General features: G+C 38.2%; 1 pseudogene; it reads left to right on the top strand.

The window, feature by feature from the left end:
* The window catches only part of LOC142433400 (heterogeneous nuclear ribonucleoproteins A2/B1 pseudogene), a 91,307-nt pseudogene extending 66,169 nt beyond the window's left edge, over positions 1-25,138 (top strand).
* The last annotated feature ends 1,509 nt before the right edge of the window (positions 25,139-26,647 follow it).

Raw genomic sequence — 26,647 nt, 5'->3', positions numbered from 1 at the left:
TAAAAACCCTTTGCAGGGATGGCTCTCATCTTTCATGTGATAAAAAAGGGCCTTGGAAGTGCCTTGACAGAAATAGATCATTGTGACATCTAGCACTTGCATAGTGTGATCTAATTTGGAAAGATTCCTCATATCCACTATAATGTAATCCTTATAACAAGCCTGTGAGGTGCAGCGCCTTCCTCCCATACTTCCAGGAATCACTAAACCTAGTAATTTGTACCCTATGATATTAATTTCTATGTATTAATGAGGCTTTCTTCCTTATTTTCTGTCTTTGATTGTTCTCCTACCTCTTATATTTCCCTTTCTTCCATATTCCTTGGTTTCTCACTCAAGCTAGATTTAGGCATTTTAAAAAGGAATTGCCGTTTTTACGCTAGATGCTTTCATTGGGTTTTCATCTATTTCCAAACCACCAATTGTCATCTACATATTGATGAAACAAAAATGAACACTTAAATTAGTGTTTCTCACTCAGAAATAATTTTCCAAGACAGGGAACATTTGTCAATATCTAGAGACACTTAAAAACTTTTTGTCACAACCCTGGGGTAGTTCCTATGGCATATAGTGGACAAGGATGCTCCCAAGAGCATCCTAAGAACAAAGAAATATCTGGCCCCAAACTTCAACAAAGAAGTATCTAGTCAAGGTTAAGAAATATTGATTAAAAGCAACTGTAAAGAAAAATCTTCAGGAACAATTATTCTGTTTTGTGCCCACCCCCAACCCAAATAAAACAGTAGTCATTGTTAGAATAACTGATCAGTCATGTTCAATATCTGAAAATAAGACACATAGACACAGAAAAACACACACATTCCAAACCATGAGGATCATGGCCTTCTGAAGAGATTGATTCATATTTCTTATAGTTATCATAATATTGACTTAGATGACACCTCTTTCAAAAAGTCTATCTAAAGCCAGCTAATCCTACTCTTGATACTGTTCCTCAGTTCTCCCATAGCAGCTTATGCTTCCTCCCTCATAACTCTGATCACACTAGAATAATCATTTGTTATGGTCTTCTTTACACAGTAGTGCCAACATCTAGCACTTTTTTGTTACATAGTAGATGTTCTATGGCGGTTGTTAAATTTCCCTGATTCTCCTAGTCAGAAAAGATTATTCTTTTGATGTCAAAAAAACTAAAATACTAAAAGATTCTCATTTTTTTTTTACAAATCTCTTCTCTAGACTGTCTTACTGTATAACTAATTTCATACTAGTTGTTTTTCCTCACAATGATTCATTCTTCAGCAAGGAGGGGAAAGGAAGGTTAAGGAATTAACCTTATTTCTCATAAAATTTTCAGTAGACCTTATACTCTACATTATTTGTACAAAGCAGACCTCAATAAATGTTTCCGTGATTGAACTGAATTTCTCTGCCCTATGGCCCCACTGTCACCCAGTTAATGATTAGTCTCACGATCTATAAATAAAATCCTAACTGTACTAGGAAAATTACTCTTTAAAGGAACAGGTTAGTTAATATTTTGATATGGTAAAAGAATGATGTGTATTGTGTATAAGTCTCTCCTTTCCCCCAGAAGAATTTACTTTAGAGGCCAGCACTGAAGCTGCAGCTCGGGGAGAGGGACATGTCTGATCAGAGCACACAGGAGCACATTAAGGGGGAGGAAGAGGGAGTGGAGCACATCTGGGCCCACCAAGCCTGGAGGACAATATCCTTGCTCAGAACAGCCAATGCAAAGAGTGGACCATATGCCTGGCCCCACTAGGAGAAACGAGGTCCCTCACTGACCCATGCCCCTAGGGGGGACAACACTGGAGACTCAATGTGAGGATTAGCCCGGTCTGAGCCCAGCACACCGAGGCAAAACACTAAGGACATGCAGCAGAGCAGCAGGGGGAGCAGAGTAGGGAGGTCCCGAGGGAGTGCAAAGGTTAGACTTTGGGGCCAGGATGTGGCACCCCATTGGACTCCAGTGGAGGACACTCCTACAGGTAAAAAACAGACCTTGAATTATTTACAGGTTTTTCTTTATTTTTAATTAATTAATCAATTTATTTTTGGTCATTGCTTTTTTGTTGTTGTAATCATTGTGTTTTCTTTTGTCGATTTGTCTTCTATGTCTTGTTTTTTTTAATTGGTGCACATTGTTATCTCTGCAGGTCTATCTAGATCTAGATAAGCTGGATGAATAGTCTGGAGGAGAAAACAATGGAACCGATGGTTCAGGTGGACATGGGAGAGGGGGAGGTGGGAGAAAGGAGTTGATGTTGACCAATAAGGGAACAGCAAGTGATCCTAAATTAGTGGCAAGGAGGGTGTGAGACACCTGGTAGGGAATTGATCAAAGCCAATGTAACCGAGAGAAATTACTGAAACTCAAATGAAGGCTGAGCATGATCGTGGGAAAAGAGCAAAGTAAAAGGAAATAGAGGAAAGAACTAGGAGGGAAAGGGCATTTATAGAGGTCTAAATACAGGCACGTATATATGCAAATATATTTATATATGATGATTGGGAAATAGATCTACTTGCATATATTTATAGGTTTAGTATTAAGGCAGCAGATGGACATTTGGCTTCCACTCAAGTACTCCCTCAATGCAAGAACACTTTGTTTTATTAAACTGGCATTCCATGGTGGTCACTTTCCCGACACGGTTGCTAAAGACAAATGTGTGCACATGCAAATGTGGTGAAGAAAGCTTATGGTGCCTGGCTATCAAAAGATATAGCATCTGGGGTCTTAAATGCTTGACGATAAAGAAGCGGCTATCTAGATCAGAAGTAACAAAGCCCACATGGAAAAAGCACACCAGCCTGTGTGACCACAAGATGTCAAAGGGATCAGGTATCAGGCCTCAAAGCACAAAAAAAATCATATCATTGTAAATGAGGGGGAGTGTAGGTTGGGAACCCAAAGCCCATTTGTAGGTAATGGAACATCCCCTTACAGAAGGACCGTGGGGAGAAGACAAGCCAGTCGGGGTGCAGTGTAGCAAGGATGAAACGTATAACTTTCCTCTAATTTTTAAATGCGTCTTCCCCCCACTATCATGATCCCAATTCTACCTTAAAAATCTGGCTAAACCAGAGGATGTACACTGGTACAGAAAGGTACCAGAAGCACAGGGAATCCAGGACAGATGATCCCTTCAGGACCAGTGGTGAGAGTGGAGGTACCGGAGGGTGGAGGGAGGGTGGGGTAGAAAGAGGGAACCGATTACTAGGATCTACATATAACCTCCACCCTGGTGGACGGACAACAGAAAAGTGGGTGAAGGGAGGGAGACACCAGGCAGTGTAAGACATGACAAAATAATAATAATTTATAAATTATCAAGGGTTCATAAGGGAGGGGAGCGGGGAGGGAAGGGGAAATGAGCTGATAACAAGGGCTTAAGTAGAAAGCAAATGTTTTGAGAATGATGAGGGCAACAGATATACAAATTGCTTGACATACAATGGATGTATGTATGAATTGTGATAAGAGTTATATGACCCCTCAATAAAATGATTAAAAAATTTAAAAAACAATGGGCTGAAACATATATACAAATGTGCTTGACACAATGGGTGTATGTATAGATTGTGATAAGAGCTGAATAAGCCCCCAATAAAATGACTTAAATTTAAAAAATTCTCTCCTAATATATCTGATTTTAAATCCGAAATTCTGTAAAGTTTTATTTTTCTGTAAGCATAAAAATGATGTTGTGATAACTTTAAATTGTATGATTTTTCTGTCTCTTGAAAACTTACAAATTGGATAGGTCCTCAACAAATTTCAGAGAGTTGGTTAGAAGAGGCTGAGCTGTCATATAATTATGAATACACACACCTATGCATGGGAAAAGATAGTAAATTAGAAAGATCTCTTTGATCTAGAGGTTTTAAATTAGAAACATTTCTTTAGAGGGTCCCAAGATGTGATACAATATAATGAATATAGTCTGACACTTTTTTGCAAGCCACTAATTTAATCTGGGAATATATATTTAGTCTTTGTATTATTTTTAACTTAAAATACATACTTATCTGATCATAACTTTAAAAATTTAAATGTTCCATTGCCATATCTACATCACTGCTCTCACAGCTTCTAATATTTTCCTCACACAGTTCAATTTCCACACAGCTTCATTGCTCTTTGAAAACGTTGTTGTTAGATGCTCCTGAATCAGTTCTGATGAATAGTGACCCCATGGGCAACAGAAATATGTCTTGAATACATAAATCATAGCATATGATTCCGCTGCTGAAAACTCTCCAATGGCTTCACATCACATTGAGAACAAAATTCAAACTTACTACCGTGACCTAAAATAATCTCTACGGAGGGAGGGGGGAGTGGGGAGGGAGGGAAAAAAAAAGAAGACCTGATGCAAAGGGCTTAAGTGGAGAGCAAATGCTTTGAAAATGATTAGGGCAAAGAATGTACGGATGTGCTTTATACAATTGATGTATGTATATGTATGGATTGTGATAAGAGTTGTATGAGCCCCTAATAAAATGTAAAAAAAAAATTATTTCTTAAAAAAATAAATAAAAATTCTGAGTGATGTGTTCAAATTTATACAAAAGCATTCTAAAGAGTTGTACACTGTGGTTTTTTAGAATTATCCACTTTGTCTCTTCTATTTCAGGTATCCATTTGCATTTTTTTTAAAGAAAAGCCCTCCTGGGGAAAAAAAATCTCTACGACATACTTCTTACCTAGTCTCCACCTTGTTTATTGTGCTTTGGTGGTTTGTTTGTTGTTTATGTTAGTGGTGGTTTTTAATTTTTTTGTCATAATATGACCGCCAAAGTAAATCAGAGTAGTTCATAACTTTTGGACAAAGAGATGGATTCTGGGATCCCATTTAATTTTAGCCCAAATCCAAGAGCAGTTATTTCTTATAGCATGGTATTGCTCAGTATTCACCTTCATGAAAAGATCACTGATGATAAGGGTGTTACAACAAAGTGTGGTGGAGAAAGCAGATGGTGCCTGGCTATCAATTGGAATAGTGTCTGATGTATTAAAGGCTTGTATTCAAGCAAGCAGCCATATTAGCAAGGCTTCAACTAAGTCCACATCAAAAAAACACACTATATGATCCCAAGATCATGGTAACAAAATCTAGATATGATGAAAGGGAAAATATCAGAGCTTAACTTGTGAACACCCAATTTGTAGAAGACTATTCAGAACAGTGGAAGCCCAAAATCCATCTGAAACCTATCTAGTCAGATTAAGCTTCCGGCCGACCCCTCTAGCCACAGGCGAGGGACTTAAACAGGTTTACCATCCGACAGAGGTTATTGTAACTTGATTATGGTGGACTCAACTATGGTATAATGTAATACTTGGTCAGTTGACCTCCCTCTTACCCCATCCTGAATTTGCTCTAGGCTCAAATGTCTGTCACTTTTTTTCACGTGAGAAATTCCTTCTTTGGCTTTTTAAATATTGTTGCTGGTCTTTTTTCCCCTTTATTTTCATTTTTATCATTATGTTATTACTATTAATTTGTCCTCTCTGTTTCATTTTGTTTTTTTATTGCTTCTGTTAGATTTCCCAGTTTATGATGCACAGAAAGTGTAGATACACAGAGACAATAACTGATGTAATGGGTTATAGGAAACATAGGTGGAGGAGGGTGAGGGGAATTGGGGTGCAAACAATAAAGCGGGAGGGGGAGAGATCATTCTACCTGATTGTGATGATGTACACGCAACTCTTTTTAACTATGCAAGCATATGGTATATGAATATTATATAAAGAAAACTAGCAATAACAAAAAAAAGAAAAGAAACCTTACTTGAAGCATAAATACCATGGGTGAAAGAGAAAGAGTTTTTGCTATGGGGGCAATTCGTTTATGTTAATGGTAGTGGAATAGTTTGGAAAAGAATATCAATAATGCATGTACAACTCAAAAAGGATAATCAATGGCACTGAATTATACAAGAAGAACTTGTTGAATTGCAACCTGTTTTATTGTGCATAGCTTTGCTCTAATTAAACAAATAATGACATGAATAACAATGAATAGAAGGAAGAAGAAAATGTTCTAAAATTGACTGTGGTAATGATTTTACAGCCCTTCTTGTTATGCTGAACTAGTGAACTATGACACATAGACGAAATGTCAATGAAATTGTTTTTAAAAAAAACAAGATTTATAGCTCCGTTAACCCTCCCTCATTATTATTAGGTGCCATCAAGTCAGTTCCACTCATAGCGACCCTATGTACAAGAGCATCAAACCCTCCCAGTCCTGCACTGTCCTCCCAGCTGCTCTTATATTGGAGCTCATTGTTGGAACCACTGTCACCACATCCTTAGTGGTCATCCTCCTTTTTGTTCCCCCTCTGTTTTACCAAGCATAACGTCTTTCCAGGGAGTGGTCTTTCCTCACAATACGTCCATAGTATGTAAGGCTTTGGACACTTGTACCCATTCCAGAGAAAGTGGACTCAACGGAATGGTTAAATTATAGAACACTATCAGCAGATCACTGACTGTGAGCTTGCCTCTAATGAATATTCTAGCTCTAGTTCTTCCACGACAGATTTGTTTATTCTTTAGGTGTTTTCAGTATTCTTAGTCACCACCATAAGTCAAACTTCGATTCTTCTTCAGTCTTCCTTGTTTAATGCCCAACTTTCACATGCATGTGAGACTATTGAAAATACCATGGCATGCGTCAAAGAAATCTGCTGGCTTTTCAACCATTTAAAGAGGTCTTACTCAGTAGATTTACCTAATGCAAAGGGTATTTTGATCTTTTGACTGCTGCTTCCATGAGTATTGATTGTGGATCCAAGCACGACGAAATCTTGGCAACTTAAAAAGGTCAATTTTTTCTGGTATTCTCTGCTTTCAGCCAAGATTCATCTGACATTGTTCCACATCCACTTCTGAATGCAGTCTGAGCATCTGGACATTCCCTGTCAATGTACTGTTGCAATAGTTGTTGGATGATCTTCAGCTGGTGGTTTCAGTGTCAACCATGCGGATCACAGCCCAACACCACCAGGGATTCTGTTATTAATAATCTCATTTTATTATTTGAACATTCTGTTAAGTCTCCTTTCTTTGGAATGGGTACAAATATGGATCTCTTTCAGTCTATTGGCCAAGAAACTGTCTACAAATTTCCCGATATAGATGAATGAGCACTTCTAGTACTTCATCAGGTTGTTGAAGCATTTCAATTAATATTTCATTAAATCCTGGAGACTGGTTTTTGGTGAATGCTTTCAGTTCCAGTTGGACTTTTTCCTTCAGCATCATTGATTCTTGCTTGTATGCTACCTCATGAAATTGTGGAATGATGAATAGGTATTTTTGATATACAGTGACTCTGTATATTCTTTCCATCTTCATTTGATGCTTCCTGCATCATTCAACATTTTGGCCATATAATCTTTCAAGATTGTAACTTGAGACTTGAATTTTTTTTCTTGAGTTCTTTCAGTTTAAGATATGCTGAGCGTGTTCTTCCCTTTTGGTTTCCTAATTCTATGTCTTTACACATTTCATTATAATGTATGTGTTTTCAAGCTGTTCTTTGAAAGTTTCTCTTCAGCTCTTTGACTTCATTTCTTCCATTTCTTTTAGCTACTCAATGATTAAGAGGAAAATTCAGAGTCTCTTCTTACATCCCCTTTGATCTTTTCTCTTGCCTGTCTTGTTAATGACCTTTTGTTTTCTTCCTGAATGGTGTTCCTAATGTCGTTCACTTTTGTCATTGGTGTTTAATGTAGCAGAAGCGCTATTCTTGGGATGGTCTCAAAATTCAAGTAGGATAGCATCAAGATTGTAGTTTGGCTCTCATGGACTTGTTTTCATTTTCTTCAGCTCTATCCTGAAATTCCAGTCAGCCTCATGTTAGCTCACTTTAGCTCCTAATATTGAGCCTCACTTTAGCTCCTAATATTGAGCCTCACTTTAGCTCCTAATATTGAGCGTATCCATTGTCTCTTCCCACAGATGTAGTCAATTTGATTTCTAAGTATTCTATCTGGTGAAGTCACATGTATACTTGCCTTTTGGGTTGTTGAAAAAAGATACTTGCTATGAATAACACGTGGGTCTGCCGAGATCCTGTCATGTCACCTCCAGCTTCATTTTGATCACTGAGTCCATATGTTCCAATGACTGTTTCTTTCTCCTGAGTCCCAACTTTGACATTCCAATCGCTAATAGTTATCAATGCATTTTGTTTCCATCTTTGATAAATTTCCAATTGAAGTCAGTGGTGGAGTTAGTCAATTTCTTCATCACTAGTTTTGGTGGTTGGTGCACAAATTTTAATAGTAATTGTATTGATTGGATTACCTTGAAGGTGGCTAGCTATAATCTTATGACAGACAATACTGTATTTCATGTTTGATTTTGCAGCCTTTTTGACAATGAATGTCACAACATTCTACTCAATTGTTATTCCTGGCATAGTAAATCATATAATTTTCTGATTCAAAATGGCCAATATCAGTCCACTTCAGCTCACTATTGCCTAGGACATCTGTCTTCATGTGTTCCATTTCTCTTTTGACCACTTCCAGTTTTCCTAGATTCATATTTAACACATTCAAAGTCTGATAATTAGGAGATTTTTGCAGCTATTTATCTTACTTTGAGTCATTCCCCATAAGTAAATGAAGATCCAGAAGGTTCCAATCTAACAGTCTTTACCCATCTCATGCCTCCATGACTGTTAACTCTATTCTAAGAATGCAGATCCTCCTCAGTCGCATTTCAAGTGCCCTCTGACCCCAGGGGACTGTCATCTGGCACTATCTTCTACAATATCCCATTTCCATTCATTAGGCCTTCAGTATCTAACAGCATTTCAAAGCTGTGCAGAAGATTTTCAGGACCTTTTTCCTCCGAGGGGGAGCCAAGTCCTTCTTCCATTTTCTGCTCTTAGTCCGTTTGGGTGACCCTGCTGGTATTTGAAATAGCAGTGACAAAGATTCCATCATCACAGTGACACATACGCCACCACAGTATAACCAAGTGATAGACAAGAAAATAAAAATAAACAAAGAAAGGGAAAATGGGGTGGGAATGGGCACCCAGAAAGCTGGGAACCCAGGATGGTTCATTGCCCTCTACCAGTCACGGAGTTCACAAGGAGGGTTGGGGTAGGAGGGTAGTGTGGAATACCCAATCTCAGACAGAGATCTGGTGCCCTACCTAATGTCCAAGGTAAAGACACCTGATTCGGAAGTAATTCCTCCTAGTTCAGAGAGTAGCTGAGATCAGGGTGCTTGTTCCAGGAAGGGACATTTTTGAACTCAGAGGGCAATGGAAGGCTGGCTGGTTATGGAAGGAATTTTTGCCTGCCTAGAAGTGGCTGAAGACACATAAGCCATCTGACACTACGTGTTCTGCTGGTCTGATCAGGCAGAATTCATATCTCCATATGCAGGGATGGTACATGTAGCAACCGAACCACCATCTAGTCAGAGCAAGAGCTGTCAGAAAGGCAATGTCACCATGCAACTAGTCAACAAGAAGAGTCGTTATGTTTCTGGCCACCAAGAAGATGTGGGGAAAGGGGAAGGATCACAAATTTCTGATTGTCATCCACTAGTGTAGGCATTTGCACTATCATTGTCTGGACTGCTGCTGTAAAATTCCTAATTGGCTGAGCTGTGTCAGACCAGCTGGCTATTTATTCATTCTGTCTATTCTCTCACTGCTTTTTTTTTTTCAGATTCTTCCCTAATCAGTAGTCAATACACTTCTCTATCCTTTTCTCCAAAGTTCAGGATTTTAGATTTATCATCCCTGTCTGTTTAGTTTGGCCTCTCATGTCTTTGATGAAGAGGATCTGTGTAGCCTGTCTGTCTAGTTCTCCATTTTGCTGGAAGTCCTCACGAGTTTAGTTTTTGTTTTGTTGAATTTAAAGTTAATTCTCCAGGTTGCTGTTAGTGGTGGTTGGAATCTAAAAGGCAGCTAGAAATACAGGTTTGGGGCTCTGGAAAGAAATTGAGACTAAAGATGTTGATTTGAGTGAACGTTCTTTAAATAGAAGTGAGTATTGAGGCCATGAAGTATAAGGTATCACAAAGGTAATGTTATTCAAAGTACCAGACCACAGCAAGAGAAGAAGCATGTGGTAACATATAAAACAATGCATTGTTTATGTCACCGAGAAGACATTGTTACAACAAGCTACCAGCAGAATTAATCCAAATCTTTAGCAATATCAGTGATTTATATTTTGTACAATCTTAATCCCATTGGGGACTAATAAGATATAATTTTCTGATTACCATAGGCACATGTACTAAAGTTTAAGTAGCAGTGCTCTATGGAAAGGAGCCCTGGTGACATAGTGTGCTACACAAGCTGCTACTCACAAGGCCAGCAGTTCAAACCCACTGGGGGAAAAAAAAGGTGAGGCTTTCTTCTCATTGGGTTATGGAGTTCTCAGAAACCCACAGAACTCGTTTCACTATGTCCACAGGATTGCTGAGTCAGAAATCATTTAATGGGAGTGAGTTTAGAGTTTTACTTATGGAAGGAAGAATCTGGAGAAAAAGGGGATTTCATTCTGAACCTTGGGATGTAAAGATATTTGAAGAGGAGGAGAATTCTCAAAAGAGAAATAAATAGGCATTCGTGTAGTGAGAATCAGTTCACTAACATAGACAGTAATATCAAATGCCACAAACAGGTAAAGAATAGAGTACCAGGAATGGCTCTGTCCCTCAAGAAGCTAAATGTTTATATCCCATCTTTCCCTCGCTGCTGACATATGATGACAGGGGCTCCCAGAACCATGCACTTATCCTTTTATGTGCTACTGCTGTGACTTGTAGATGAAGAACCCATGACAAAGAATTACATTCTGTATTCATGACTCTGGGAGCAATTTGGAGGAATATTTCCATGAAGGTTGAAATTGGGTCATTTGGTCTATGATAGTGGGTGGAAGGGGCATGGCAGGTGGCAAGAAGAAAGGGTTTAAAGCTGTACATTGTGAAGTAGGAGTCAGGTCCATAGCCACACCTTGTTCCTGTTGCCATGACTACACTATTGGTGACATCTTCATAGAAAAGCACTATTTACACTGCAGGCTTCTTCCCAAAACATTGATTTGACAGAGTTCAACTGGGCTAAATGCTATTCAGTTCCATATATCCCATTAGCTCCCATGCCCCTAAGTTGTGAGCTTGGACTTCACCCAGTACCAAAAATGTGATTTGAATATGACTAGGAAAACCCAAAACACTGCTCAGGCTTAACAATATTACCAATGTTGCATTCAGCAAGTAGGTAGGAGACTTTCCCAATGGGTTTTAACATGTTGCATTCAGTAGCTTGATGAAGAGATGCTTACAGCTATCTGTGATTGGAGAGGCAAGTTCCTTGCACTAAAAAAAAAAATAGTTACCTTATTTTGTGTTTCTCTTGGACCAGATTTTCAGTCTCTCTGCTTCCATAAAATATCTATTTAAAATGCAATTGTTCTGGAGGCATTCACACCTTATCCTCACCGACAGTCTGAGCTGCTTTTAGATGCTCTTTGTAAGTGACTTCTGGTTTAATGCAGTGGCCTTGCAATATTAGAGTTACCTGAGAACTTTTTAGAAAAGCAAACTGTCAGATCCCTTCCAGACTTAAAGTTCTAAGGGTTAGTTTTTCATGTTTTAACAAGTTCTCTGGGTGATTCTGATGCATGCTAAAATTTGTGAACCCCTGTTATATAGGATTGCTATGAGTTGACATCAATTTGATGGCGGTGAGTTTGGTTTGGTTATAATGGAAAGAGTTACAGGCCAGACAGCACAGGGTTTGAACCAGATCTCCACACTAGCTATGTAACCTTAGATAATGACAACAGCTAATATTTACTGATAATTATATTATTTAACAAGGAAGGTGCTAAGCACATTAAAGGGATTATTAGATAGATCTACAAACACACATATTATTATTGAATTAGATACTATTCTTTAGGTTTCGAAAATAGAGACTTTGGAAAGTTAAGAAAATTTCCTGAGATCTGGTAGTGATAGAGCTCAGCTCGAGTAATTTGGCTTCAGAGTCTGAACTTCTAACTTAATTGAATCTTAATTTCTTCATCTGTAAAATTAGGCTAGTATTATCCTACTTTGAAGAGTTATGAAGATTACAGATAATATACCATGGGCCCAGAGCTTTGTTGGTGAACTGATGCTTTCAAGAAGAAGCCTATAGTGTACATGGTGCATTTCCATGAAGATATCACAAATAGTATAATAAAAGCAGGAGGAACAAGACGCATGGAGCCGTGGTTACATAGTGGGTTATGCACTGGGCTGCTAACCACAAATAAGCATGTCAAAATCATCAGCCACTACATGGCAGAAAGATGGGGCTTTCTACTCCCATAAAGATCTCTGGTCTTGGAAACCCACAGGGACAGCTCCACTTTGTCATATAGGATCGCTACAGGTTGACAGCCGTAAGAGGAGCAAAATGCGGCTATAGGCATAGATTCAATGCCCAGCTTTTCAAGCTATATCTTTATTCCAGGTGAGGAACCTAACTCCTTGCCATCTTCACCTTTAACCCGGGTCTAAAGGAACTATGTTTGAATGATGAACTCAAACATGAGAACAATTGTAAGGATTGTGCAAGATTTGGAAGTGTTTTATTCTGTTGGATGTAGGATAGCTATGAGTCAAAACCAACAACTGAGCTAAGGGGAGCAGTCCTCTCTATGGAAATTCCTCCCCCACATTGATTCAGGTAGGTTTCAAGGGATTACCTTACTGGGAAAGTGTTGCTATGCTGCACAGTGACCTCTGGTAGGAACAAGATTTATGGACAGATATCTTCCCCATACCCACCTACCAAGTAGTTTAGAGATCCATTCCCTGATACAGAAAATTAAAGGACACAAACCTTGAAAAACTGCTTCTCTTTCTCATCTTCTTCATATCTCCCAATTGATCTGTGGAAAGAGAATATGCTAGATAGATGACTTCCTACGCGGTCTATTGAAAGGTTGCCATGGAAACCAAATCCAGTCTCTGTCTCTAGGCTGTTGATAGTCAACAAATGGCTCCTAGTCTATTTTCCTCACTGCTGTGGCCTCCGTTTCTAGTGATTTTTGCCTCATGTACTTTGAATATTTATTAGGGGAGATCAGTCCCTGGAAAAAAACATTATGCTTTTTTAAAGCAGAAATTTGGTGAGAAAAAGCAAGTTCCTTTTGCAAGATGAGATGGATTGACCCAGTGGCTACAAAAATCGGCTCAAATATCACAATTGTGAGGCTGGTACAGGATCAGGCAGTGTTTCATTCTGCTGAATAAAATTCTGTTGCTGTGAGTAGGAACCAACTCTATGGCAACTAACAACAACTACTACAAATCCTTATTTCATTGTTACACAAAGTAGAAATGCAACTTGTTTGTTCACTTAACTAATGTCACTTGAGTACCTAGTGGCCCTGATGGCACAGTGGGTTAAGCATTGGATATCTAACCAAACGATTGGCAGTTCAATCCATCAGCCTCTCCAAGGGAGAAAGATGTCTGTCTGCTTATGTAAAGAGTTATAGCTATTGAAGCTCTACAGGTGCTGTCTCTATAGGTTGCAGTAAGTTGGAATTGACTCAGTAGCAATAGGCTTTATTTTTAGTTTAGTTGAGTACCTACTATGAGCCAGGCATTGTTTTTAGGTTATGGAGAAACAGGTGACTAAGACTGATAATTTTTTGTTGCACTAAATTAAATCAAATTACGTGGAGTTATTAATTTAGGGCTGAAAAGTGATATCAAATGGTTTTCATTGTACTTATTTGATGAAGTGCATAGTCTGAGCACATACTCTGGACCAGGCACTGTTTTAGCTGTTGGGGATAGAACAACATATAAGATTTTTACCTTCATAGAACTTACTTTTTTAATGAGGAAGATACACAACAAACAAGTATATAAATGAGATAATTATATTAGATTGTCTGGAATAATCTAAAAGTAATGGTTTAATTCCATTGCCATCAGATCTATTCTGAACTCATAGTGACCCTATAAGACAGAGTAGAACTGCCCCATAGGACTAGAAAACCATAGCCCCAGGAATGGGTTTGGGGCTTGTACTATATCCTGGCTCTAATTTAAGAGCAATTAGTTCTTACATCGTGGCCCTGGGTCTTAAAGGATTTTTTTAAATAAGCAGCCAATCATGTAAGAGAAATGTCAAATTAAGTCCACGTGGGAAAGGCACATGAATATCAGTAACTAAAAGATTAATAATCATATAATCCAAAACCAAAGGAGGGAAAAGTATCAGAGCCTAAATTGTGAGAGTCAGGCTTGCAGAAGGCTATGGATGACAGTGGAAGCCCAGGAGACATCTGTGCGATCTACACAGGAAATAAGCCTCCAGTGCCACAAACTGGTTACCAAACAGTGCATTGGATAGATGGCTGTCGGAGATCAAAATTATATACATGACCTGAACAGTCAAAATGTTGTCAGTTGATCCCCCCTCTGATGCACGTTGTCCCTGATCTAGGTTTCACCATTTTTTGTGTTGTTTTGTTTCATATTCGGGTTTATGACAGACATATTTTGTCATTGGGCATAATCCTCTAGAATTTTTGCTCTAGGTTTTTCTGGTTTTGGTATATGTAACTTACAGAGGGTACAGTGTGGCAGAAGGTGGGTACAGCGAGAATAAAGGGGGTCTAATATTAAAAAGTTCAAGAAGGAACAGAATGTTTTGAAACTGATTGTGGCCACCATTTTACAGTATGTGATTGAGCTAAGGAATGATATGACATTTGTATTAGCACTGAATAAAATGGTTTTGAAGAAAGATTAAACTCGAGTTGCAATCTTGAAAGATTCTGTGGGAAAAATATTGAATGATGTAGTAATGATGATGGAAAGAATACACAGTCACTGAACCAAAAAGAACTAGTTGACATTCCACCATGTCAGGAGGTAGCATAGAAGCAAGAAAACAATAGAGCTGAAGGATGAAGTTTAAGCTGCACTGAAAAGATTAGCCAAAAACAAGGCTTCAGCAACTGATGGAACACAAATCAAAATGTTTCAAGAAGCCGATGAAGCACTTACTAGTCTATGCCAGAAAATTTGTAATACAGCGGCTTGGCCAACTGGGAAATATTCATATTTGTGCCCATTCCAAAGAAAGATGATAGAATGATCAAATTATAGAATATCACTGATATCACATGCAAGCAAAACTACTTGAGCCGGGCCAACAATGGTAACAGCAGTACATTAACAGGGAGTTACCAGAAATTCAAGTTGGATTCACAAGAGGTCTTGGAGCAAGGGGTATCATCATTGATACCCCTTAGCTGAAAGCAAATCCCAGAATGCCAGAAAGGTTTCACTGATTAGGCCAAGGTATATATGACTGTGTGGGCCATAGCAAACTATGACTACCCTTGAGAAGATGGGAATTCCAAAGCACTCCATTGTGCTCATGCAGAACTTGTGCATGGATCAAGAGGCAGTTGTGCAAATGGAGCATGGGAATATTGTATGGTTTAAAGTCAGGCAAGGTGTACGACAGGGTTGGATCCTCTCACCATAATTATTCAATCTCTATGGTGAGCAAATGATGAGAGAATCTGGATTATCTGAAGAAGAATGTGGCATCAGGATTAGAGGGAGATTTATTAACACCCTGCGACATGCAAATAGCACAAACTTGCATGCTGAAAGTGAGAAGGATGTTAAGCACTTGCTGATGAAGAACAAGGATTGCAGCACTCACCATGGATTACAACCCAATGTCAAGAAAACCAAAATGCTCACAACTGGACCAATAGGTAACATCATGATAAAGGAAGAAAAGATTGATGTCAAGGATTTTGTCTTGCTTGGATCCACAATCAATGCTGATGGAGGCAACAGTCAAGAGATCAAAAACACATGTGCTGGGTAAATCTTCTGCACCATGTGTTGGGTAAATCTTCTGTACAAGACATCTTTAAAGCATTGAAAAGAAAGAGTGTTACTTTGATGACTAAGGAGAACCTGCTGCAAGCCAGGGTATTTTTAAATGTTTCACATGCATGTGAAAGTTGGACACTGACTAAGGAAGACAAAAGAAGAATAGAAACATTTAAAGTTTGGCTCTGAGAAGAATATTAGTAGCATGGATTGCTAAAAGGACAAACCGATCTGTCTTGGAAGAATTATGGTCAGAGTGCTCCTTAAAAGCAAAGACGGTGAGACTTTGTCTTACATGATTTGGACATATTGTCAGGAGGGACCGGTCCCTGGAAAAGCACATCATGTTTGGTAAAGTAGAGGGGGATGAAAAAAGAGGAAGGCCCTCAAGGAGATGGATTGACACCATAGCTGTTGAAATGGGCTTGAACTTGGAAACAATTGTTAGGATGGTAGGATGCTGCAGGACCAGGCAGTCTTTTACTCTGTTGCGCACAAGGTCGCTATGAGTAGGACATGACCTGATGGCACCTAACAGTAACAATCCCTACTTTCTCTCTCTTTTTATTAGCTTCTCATTTCTTGAGCCTAGTTGCACAATGGTTACAGCTTGGGCTGCTAACTGCAAGTTCAGCAGTTCAAAAACAACAGCTACTCTGCAGAAGAAAGATTAGGCTTTCCACACTGGTAAATAGTGACCATCTTGGAAACCCACAAGGTTAGTTCTACCCTGTCCCATGGGATTTCTACAATGGCATTGATTTTGATTTGGGAGGGTTTGGGTTGCCTTTCTTTACTGCTCTCTTTTTCTTCACCCTCCTCAGGTTTAAAATTAGAAAAGGTATATTTTTTTGCTATTACTTTTCCCTCGTTTCTAATTTTCATTCTTTTTTGTTTTAGTAATTAAATATTTTTTCTTGCAGTTGTTCACTTATTTTACCTGGTTTATTATTATAATTTCTTTCCTTGTACCACACAGTGAAAGACAGCAACAGTTGCCACAGGCCTCAACCATATTCATACTTCCTGGAGCCTGATCCTCTGTGTGAGGTCACTACTTACTCCTGATGTACAATGACCAAAACCAACCAGATCTGCCCTCAATAGTGCTACACAACCAGCAAACATAGAACTTCAAGCACCACTTCCTCCTATGTCACACTTAAAGGAAAAAATGGTGAGTGCATATAAACATACCAACATACAATCATCACTTAAATTCAAATACAACACCACAATGTTTCAAGTGAACAGAAAATTTCAGTTCTCACTAAGAAACAAGAAAAAGTGCTCTAAATAAGTCACCAAAATACAAAGTCAAAGAAAAAAGTGGCACTGACACCATCAGATAAATGGCTCCAAAGAATTATATATGGTTATTTTTAGTGACTTGAGAGAAAAACCAACAAACCTGAAGGGCAAATCAAGGTAAACACAGAAAAATTTGAGAATTCAAGAAGACTCTACAAGAAGAAACTGACAAAATAAATTAAAAATTGGAAAGCACACCAAAAAAGCTCATAGAAATCCCTAAAATTAATACTAAGATTTCAGAAGAACACAATTCATTGGAGGGGCAAAGTAGTAGAACTATATCAATGGAAGACTGACTCAGTGAACTTCAAGACAAATCTATCTTTACTAAAGTGCTAGAGAAACAATTAGGTGAATAAAAGACTTGGAACAAGTGAAGAAAGCTTACAAATTATTTTGGCCACCATCAAGAGGAACAACTTATGTGAGAATTGAATTCCAGAACAGGAAGAGGCAAAAGAAAGAGCAGTGAAATTATCAAAGATTTGTTGCAAGAAAAATTGCCTGAATCGTGAGATATCTAGCCAAAATTTTAATGAACCAGAAAAGAAAAGAGATCCCCAGAGAAAAGCACAAGATATGTCATTATCAAATGTTCCAAAATCAAAGACAAGGAAAGAATCCTGAAAGCAGCTTTGTAAAAATAAAAAATCACCTAAACAGTAGAACCCATAAGACAACTCTGATTTCGTGGCAGAAACTGTGCCAGAAAGGTGGAAATAGGATGACATATAAAACTGTGAAAGGAAGAAGAAATAGACACCCAATAAAAAAGTCCCTCAAATTATGATACCTAAATTTAGACATTTGCAAATAAATGGGAATTAATGGAATCTGTGACCAACTGGCCATTTACCAAGAAACACTGCAGGGGATTCCTTGGACAGAGAACCCAAAGTGGCACAAAACAACTTTTTATTAGCAGACATGGCATCCTCAACCACACATATATAAATGTCCAAGGTAAAAAACAACCTATAAGACAGTAAATGGGGGAACCAGAGTTATCAATCTATAACACATTGGTACAAAGTAAAAATGGTGTTTTACAGAACTACAAATGAAGAGGAAGTCAAGTTGATTTCTAGAACAGACTGCTTTAAACTTGGGAAGAAATTAATTAATTGCAGGGTAACCTCCAAGACAGTTAATATACCTCATCAAAATAAAAAAGAGGAAAATTATAAAGACTTAGTGAACAATAGCAAAAGGAAAATGATAAGAAAACACAAAATTATTTGGACAAAAGAAACCACACATATGCATGAATGAACACACACACACACACACAGCAAAATGCCAGCAATAAACTCATACCTAGCAAAGATTACACTGAACGCAATTGGATTAAATACATGATCAAGAGACAGAGAACAGAAGACTGAATTATAAAACCCACAAATTATCATTCAAGACACAAAGAAAAGATCCCTGAAAATCCAAGGGTAGAAAAATATATCAAGCTAATGGTTATCACAAAAACGCAGGAGTGGCAATATTAATATCTGTTAAAATACCATTAGAGAAGAAAGGACATTATTTAGTGATAAAAGTGTCAATTGAACAAGAGGACACAGCCATAATAAATACCTATGCACCCTACAAAATATCCTCAAATACACATAAATCAAATTCTAACAGAAGTTACGAGAGAAATAGATAAATTTGTAATAATAGGAGGAGACTTTAATACAACACATGCCATGAAGGACATAACTAGAGAGAAATTCAACAAAGACACAAACTAAACAGTACAAGTAACCAAAATGATCTCATATTCATATACAGATTACTCCAGCTAACAACAGCACAATATGAAATATTTCTCAGTGCACATGAAATATTTTCTAGAGTAAATCACATGGTAGGTCAAAAGTAAGAATCAGAAAAATTTTAAATGTTATAATATGACAAAGCATTTTCTCAGATCTCAATTCTATAAAATTAGAAATCAATAAGAAGAGCAGGGTGGGTTAAAAAGAGCAAGTATAATTGAATAACACTGATGAAAAACTACTGAGTAACAGAAAAAAAATACAATTTTAAAAAATCAAACAATAATGAAAGCACAACCAAACAACATGCCTGGATGGAGCAAAGCAGTGTTCAGAGATTTATAGTAATAAATTTACATATTAAAAAGAAGCCAAATAAACACCTTAACCCAATATCTCTAGCAATTATAAAAAAGAATAGCAAAATAAGCCCACGATCCCTAGAAGAATATAAATAATAAGGATTATTCACTGCCATTGAATCAATTTCAACTCATATAGAACAGAGTATAATTGCCCCTTTGAGTTTCCAAGGTTGTAAATCTTTACGGGGGCAGAAAAGCCTCATCTTTCTCCTGCAGAGCAGCTGGTGGCCTCAAATTTTTATCTTGTTATTAGAACAACACATAACCTACCGACAGAGCTCCTTATTATAAAGATTAGACAGAAATAAATGAGACAGAAACTAAAACATCGAAGCAGAAGCCACAAGACTAGAACTTAACTCTTTGACGGCATTAATACAATCAACAACTCTCTATCATATCAAACAAAAGGAAATGGGAAGCAGTCAATAACACTAATGGCATCACAACAGAGCCGACTGATACACAAAGGATAATAATCAAATGCTCTGAAGCACAAAAAAATTAGTTGACATTCAACTAGTTCAAGAGGCAGCATATACTCAAGGAACAATGCAACTGATGGAAGAAGTCTGAACAGCACTGAAGACATTAGCACCAAACAGGGTAGACAGACTAGCTCTCAAAAGGGTTCTCAAAACTCCCGCAGCACTAGTCTACGCAAAGAAACTTATAAAATGATTACCTGGCCAACTGAGCAGAAGAGATCCACATTTGTGCCCATTCTAAAGAAAAGTGACCCAGTAGGATGCAGATATTTTCGAATAATATAGCTAACATCACTTGACAGTTAAAATTTTACTGAAGATAATTCAAAAGTACACATATAGAAGTTGCCAGAAATATAAGCCAGATTCAGAAGAGCATTTGGAATGAGGGATATTATTGTTAATATCAGATCTGGAGTGGTCTCTCTTATGATTTTCAGTTCTGTCCTATATTTTTCTCCCCAGTTTATCTAGGCCAGTTGTTCTCAACTTTTCTAATGCCGTGACCCTTTCATACAGTTCCTCATGCTATAGTGAACCCCCAACCATAAAATTATTTTCATTGATACTTCATCACGGTAATTTTGCTACTGTTATGAATCAGGCGACCCCTGTGAAAGGGTCGTTCGACCCTCAAAGAGGTCACGACCCACAGGTTGAGAACAACTGTGCTAGGATCTTGTAATGTAATCCTTCTCAGAGCAGTTGGTATTGGTAACTGGGCATCATCTAGTTAATTTGGTCTCCAGGTTGCAGAGATCGATGTTTTCATGGGTCATTAGTTCATTCAACCAATTTTTTTCATTTATCTTTCAATTTTCATCGCTTATTTCCTTCAAGGTGAAACTAAGAGTTTCACCTTATATGGTTGTTCATAAACTTTTAAGACTGCAGTAGCTACTCACTAAATAGGATATAAAGCATTGTCTTTGTGAGCTATGTTATGCCAATTGACCTTGGTGTCTTCACAGAATATGGTCTCTAGTCTCTGGACTCAGTGACTCATTCCCCCAAAGTGTTTGGCTATATCAAAAAAATTTTCTAATTTTGATCCCTGTATGCTTCACCACATTTATGGATATAGTTACAGCAAATATACACACGTGGGGCTACCCTCCCCCCAAAAAGGGCTTTTAAAGCTTTTTTTTTAATGAAACAACCCAATCACCTTCAAAGTACTCTCTATTACACTTAATACATGTGTCAAATCTACGATTCCATTTTTGGAAATATTTTTCAAATGCAACTGTTTGGATAGCTGATAGTACCTTCCTTGTTTTTTTCTTCACCTCTTCTATATCATCAAATTACTGTCATTTCATGTCCCTCTACATTTGCAGAAACAAAAAGAAGTCACACAGAATGAGGTCAAATAAATAAGGTGTGTAAGGCAAGAGAGGCATGTTGTTTTTTGGGTGCTCAGTGCACCCAAAACTGGTGCACTGAGATGGCAGCATGAGCAGGTGCATCGTCATGGTTGCAAAACAAGTCCCCCATCTGCCACAGATCAGGCCTGTTTTTGTTGCACATTGTTATGCAATCTCTTCAGAACCTCTAAATAGAAAGCTTGATTACAATCTGACCTGCTGGAACAATCTCCAAATGCACTATTCTTCCCACATCAAAAAAACAAATGAGCATCGTTTTTGCTTTCTTTTGGCACCCCCTGGTATATAGATATTCTTTGTCAAACACACACACACACACACACACACACACACACACACACCGGTACACTTACTTCCACGCTCCCTCTCATACTTTTTTAACCTGTATATCTGCATCTATTGAAGATTTGTGTATGTAACAGTAAATGCCTCTCTTGCTTTTACTCTTGCAAACATCCGTCTTCTGCCTCCATCATTTTTTTGTCAAGCTCCCTCTTACTGTATATTGTCTTCCCCTTCACCCAAGTTAACACTTGTCTGCCTACTAGCCATGAATCCCCCTCCTTTCCTTCCATTTTCACTTCTTGGAACAATCATATAATGTTAATTTACTGTGAAACATTTTCTTGACTTTTTATAATCTACACAATATTTGTCCTTTTGTGATTTACTAATTTCACTCAGCATGTTTTCCAGGTTCATCTCTGTTGTGAAGTATATATTTCCCTTGATTTTACTTTTGTTTATTTCCAATTTTATAGGATTCTTATCCAAGAAGAGGTTTTGTAATAACTAACATTTAAAAAGTTATTGAGGCTGCTTAGCTTAACATATGGTCTATTCTGGAGAATGTTTCATATGCACTGGCAAAGAATGCATATTATGTTGGTGGTGGATGGGATGTTCTGTATGTGTCTGTGCAACATTAAAGAATAATGATGACTCTGCAAGAAACCTCATAACATGGATGAACCTGGAGGACATCATGATGAGTGAAATAAGTAAATAGCAGAGGAAAATATAGTCAAGAAATGGTTTTCACAGTAAGAACAAAACAAAACAAAATCTTTGTTGGTTGCCAGGAGTAAGAGAGGGAAGGAAGAAAGGTAGAGAGTAGACAAATATTAAATTGAGTGAAGGAGAAAAATATACAAATATTAGTATAAAAATATTAGATTGAGTAAAGGAGAAGAAAATATACAAGAGGGAGATCAGTCAAAAATAATTGAAGCAGAGGAAGACACTGAAATGAGTACAAGAGTGAAAGGCAACAGAGATAAATGATGTTACATACACAATCCTGCAATAATGATCGTGATGTTAGGTTTTGTGTCAAGTTGGATGGACCAGTATCCACAGAAGTGTCACAGAAATTCATCCTCATAAAATGCAAGTCACAGCCTGGTGATATTGCTTTGGGAGGGTTTCCTATTTCACATCTATAAATAGAGACCTGGAGCACTGCTCCTGCCATCTCTTTCTATGTCTTTCTCTCTCTCTTCTTGACTGTCTCTCCTTCCTGCTGATGTGGACTCTACAACTGGTCTCTTAGAACATGTGAGGGTGGCCTTCGATACTGCTATTGATCCTGGGAGCTCTCTGTGGCCTACCAAAACATTTGATCTGCTGATCTGTTTCTGCTTCCACCAGCCTTTGATCTTCTGGCTCCCTGGCTTCCCGGTTTCCCTGCAGTCATATGATTCAAGAAAACCTCCAGCATATCTGACAACTAAACTGGAATTAACTGCTTCTACAACTCTGTGAACCATTTTTCTTGATATAAACTCTTTTTTTATAAACCCTTTTATATACATACCAAATATCATTGTTCTTGCTCTATAGAATGCCTAACACGATGGTGACTTGTGAGTAGATGCATGGATAGGCAACCAGGCTCAAGAAATGTTTGTGGAAAGTGGGAAAACATACATAGTGTATATGTCTCCCAGAAAATATTTATACATGTATATTTACCTTTGCTACAAATATATCTATGAATGTGGTGGAGCATTCAGGGAGCAAATTTATAAAAACTTCTTAGACATAACAGAAAAAGTTGAGGGAATGATTCATTTTACCTGAGGGCTCAGGATCATGATCTCTGGGGATTCCAAGTTCAATTAGCATAACATAGCCCACAAAGACAAGGCTCTGCATCAAACTTTGGCGAATTTGCTGAGTAGCAACTAGGGTCTTAAAAGCTTTTGAATGGTTAGCTACGGTTTCTAATGGTCTCTCACTGTCCAGAGGAAAGACAGTGATGAAAATAGAAGGTGCATGGAAACAATCTAATGACCCATGTGAATAATTGTCTCCATGACAATGAACCCATAAGTAGATGATGGCTTGCCACTACTGCCTACTGCTCTGAAAGGATCTCATTAGAAGGTATTGGATGCAGTGGGAGAGAAAAATGTAGATCAAAACTCAAATTTGGAAAAAAGACCACACTTACTGGACAAATAGATATTGGTTTAATCCCCAAGGGTGTTGACTGTTAGGTCTAAAAATGAATTCACCTCCATGACTTATTTTTTCAGTTAAATAATAGGCAGGTCTACAGGGAGGTAAGTCCATATTTGAATAATTAACATTTGATATCAAAAGGCAGTATTTGAACAAGGTCAATGTTCAGATGGTTAGGAAAAAAGGAGGACTAGAGATAGGAAAAAGGGAGGAACTATGCTATGTGTGTTACATTGTAGGGATTGCAATCAAAACGTGATACAAAATGTGTACGAATTCTTGAAAGAGAAATTGACCTGCTCTGCAAATCTCCATTTGTTATTGCATAATAAATACAAGTTCTTTAGTATGGCCTAAGAAAATCTTCCAAGGTCTCATACTGAAGTCCAATTGGAAGAGGAGTCCAGTCTCAACGGGGAGCATCACGATCCAAAGGCACCTGAGCAGTTGCAGAAATTGTTTAATCGTGGTCTAAGCTTTGAAACTACAGAGTATAGTTTAAGAGAATGTTGCAAGAAATGGAGCACCCTCACAGAGTATTTGGTGATGAGAGACACCCAGAAAACATTCCAGAGTCTGGCGTTTTGTGACCTACCCTTGTGTTGAAGAGGTGGAGGAAGCAATGTGTCCCCGGCTACACGAGGTTGATGGCTGTATAATGGAGCCAAAGAGAGCTGTTTCAAGCCAGGATTCTGGAAAGCCTGGTGCCCATTGAACAAGGAAGAAGCGTATTGTTGGTGGCTTAAAAGAAGACACGGCATAATATAATTTGAGAGACTACTTTGAAAAGTATTACAAGATTAAAACTATAGAATTCAAGCATAGTTGGACCAAGAGAGGATTTGCTTTTTGATGATACGGTTGATAAAATTGTTGTTCGGGAATACCACACTATTAATGGGCATAATTGTAAAGTGAAAACGGCTCTTTTAAAACAAGAGATGCAGCCTCCTGAAATCACAGGGAGGTCCTGAGGTGGATCTGGTGACAGAGATAAATGATGTTACATTTGTGAAGGAAACTTTGGGGGTGGTGGAGGGAACTTTGGCCAAGGAGGGAATATGGTGGAAGAGAAAGCTATGGTGGTGGAGGAGGTGATGGCGGATATAATGGATTTGAAGGTGATGGTGGCAGATATGGCAATTGTCCTGGTTATTGTAGTAGAGGGGACTGTGATAGTGGTGGGTCAGGATATGGAAACCAAGGTGGTGGATATGGTGGTGGAAGATATTGATGGTTAAAATGTAGGAGATTTTGGCAGTGGTAACTATGGTGGTGGTGGAAACTATAATGGTTTTGAAAATTACAGTGGACAGCAGCAATCAAATTATGGACCCGTGAAAGAGGGTAGTTTTGGTGGAAGAAGTTCAGGCAGTGCTTATGGACCTGATGGTGGGAGTGATGGATATGGTAGTAGGAGTTTCTAAAAATTCAGCAGAAAGCAGGAGAGAGAGAGAGAGAGAGAGAGAGAGAGAGAGAGAGAGAGAGAGAGAGAGAGAGAGAGAGAGAGAGAGAGAGAGGTTGTCAGGAAAGCTACAGGTTACTTTGAGATAGTCGGCCCAAATGCATGAGAGAAACTGTCAAAATCTGCCATAGAAGGAGAGATGATCCGCATTCAGAAAAGTGACTGCAGTTTCAGTGGGAAACCCTTCTTGTTCAGGACTGTCATAGCCACAGTTTGCAAAAAGTTCAGTAACTGATTAATGCAATGCAGTGCCAATGATATGTACATTCTGGAAATCTTTTATCTATTGTAGCTTTGTTGGTTTTTTTTCTCTTTCTTTTCATTACCTCAGGTATATTGCCTGGAGATTTGTGGTAGTTGTACCAGGAATAAAAAATTAAGGAATTAAATTTTTTTAAAGTCTTTCACAAGCACTTCAACTTCCCTTTTTTACTCCGGATACATAGCATTGCTAGAGTCAAACTGAACTCTTTACAGATCTTTAAACACTTCATAGTCCTTCACATTTCTGTATCTTTGCATATATTATTCCTTATATCTGAAATGCCTTCAATCTTCTTCTTCACCTTTGAAACATAGTTCAAGTGTCACCTTTGTGAACACTTTTCTAGTTCTCTTAAGGAAAAGTAGACTTCCTCTTTTGAGTTAGCAGCTTATCCAAGCATCTAACTATCACATTATTCTGTATTTCAATAATGTATGTGTAGATCTGTTTTGAAGATCTTTGTGCCAATATGTAAATGAACCAAAGGAATAAAATTATATTTTATATGCTTTTAAATCTTTAATACCTATTATAGTGCAAAGTGTACAGTAGGTTCTCAAAAAATATTTGGTAAAAAGGGATGATTATGTTTGGCTGCATAGAAAGACAGGAGAATAAATCAAAGAGAGTTTCATGTACTGAGATCCACAAACTACTTGGAGCTCAATCTGGACCCACAGTGAGAGGCTATTGAATTCTTCTAAAAGTATGATAGGCATGGGGAGCAGGCTGCAGGAGAAAGCAATGGGACTGATGGTTATGGAGGGACTTATGGGGAGGAGGAGGCAGGGGAAGGGAGCAGTGAGCAAACAACACCATAGGTAGGGGAATAGCTAGCGAATTAAAATCAACAGCAAGGAGGACATAGAGATCCTGGGGGGTATTGGAGCAACAACAATCAAGCTGAGAGGAATTGCTAAGAGGCAGAAGAAGAGTGAGCATAATGATGGGACAGGAGGAAGGTAAAAAGAAACAGAAGAAAGATCTAGAAAACAAAGCTATGGTTAGAGGTATGAACATAGGTGTGTGTATATATATTAATTCATAAAAATAGAGGTATTGGCCTATATACATATATTTATATGGCAATACATTGAGGTAGTAGATGGACTTTGGGCCTCTGCTCAAGCACTCCCTTAACGCAAGAAAATGTTGTTCTAACAACCTGGCATTCTGTGATGTTCCCCTTCCCAGCACAATCGCTGA

This window comes from Tenrec ecaudatus, chromosome X (assembly GCF_050624435.1).
Source record: "Tenrec ecaudatus isolate mTenEca1 chromosome X, mTenEca1.hap1, whole genome shotgun sequence".
NCBI lineage: Eukaryota > Metazoa > Chordata > Mammalia > Afrosoricida > Tenrecidae > Tenrec > Tenrec ecaudatus.
Note: the sequence above shows the minus strand (reverse complement) of the source record. Positions and strands in the feature narration are given on the sequence as shown.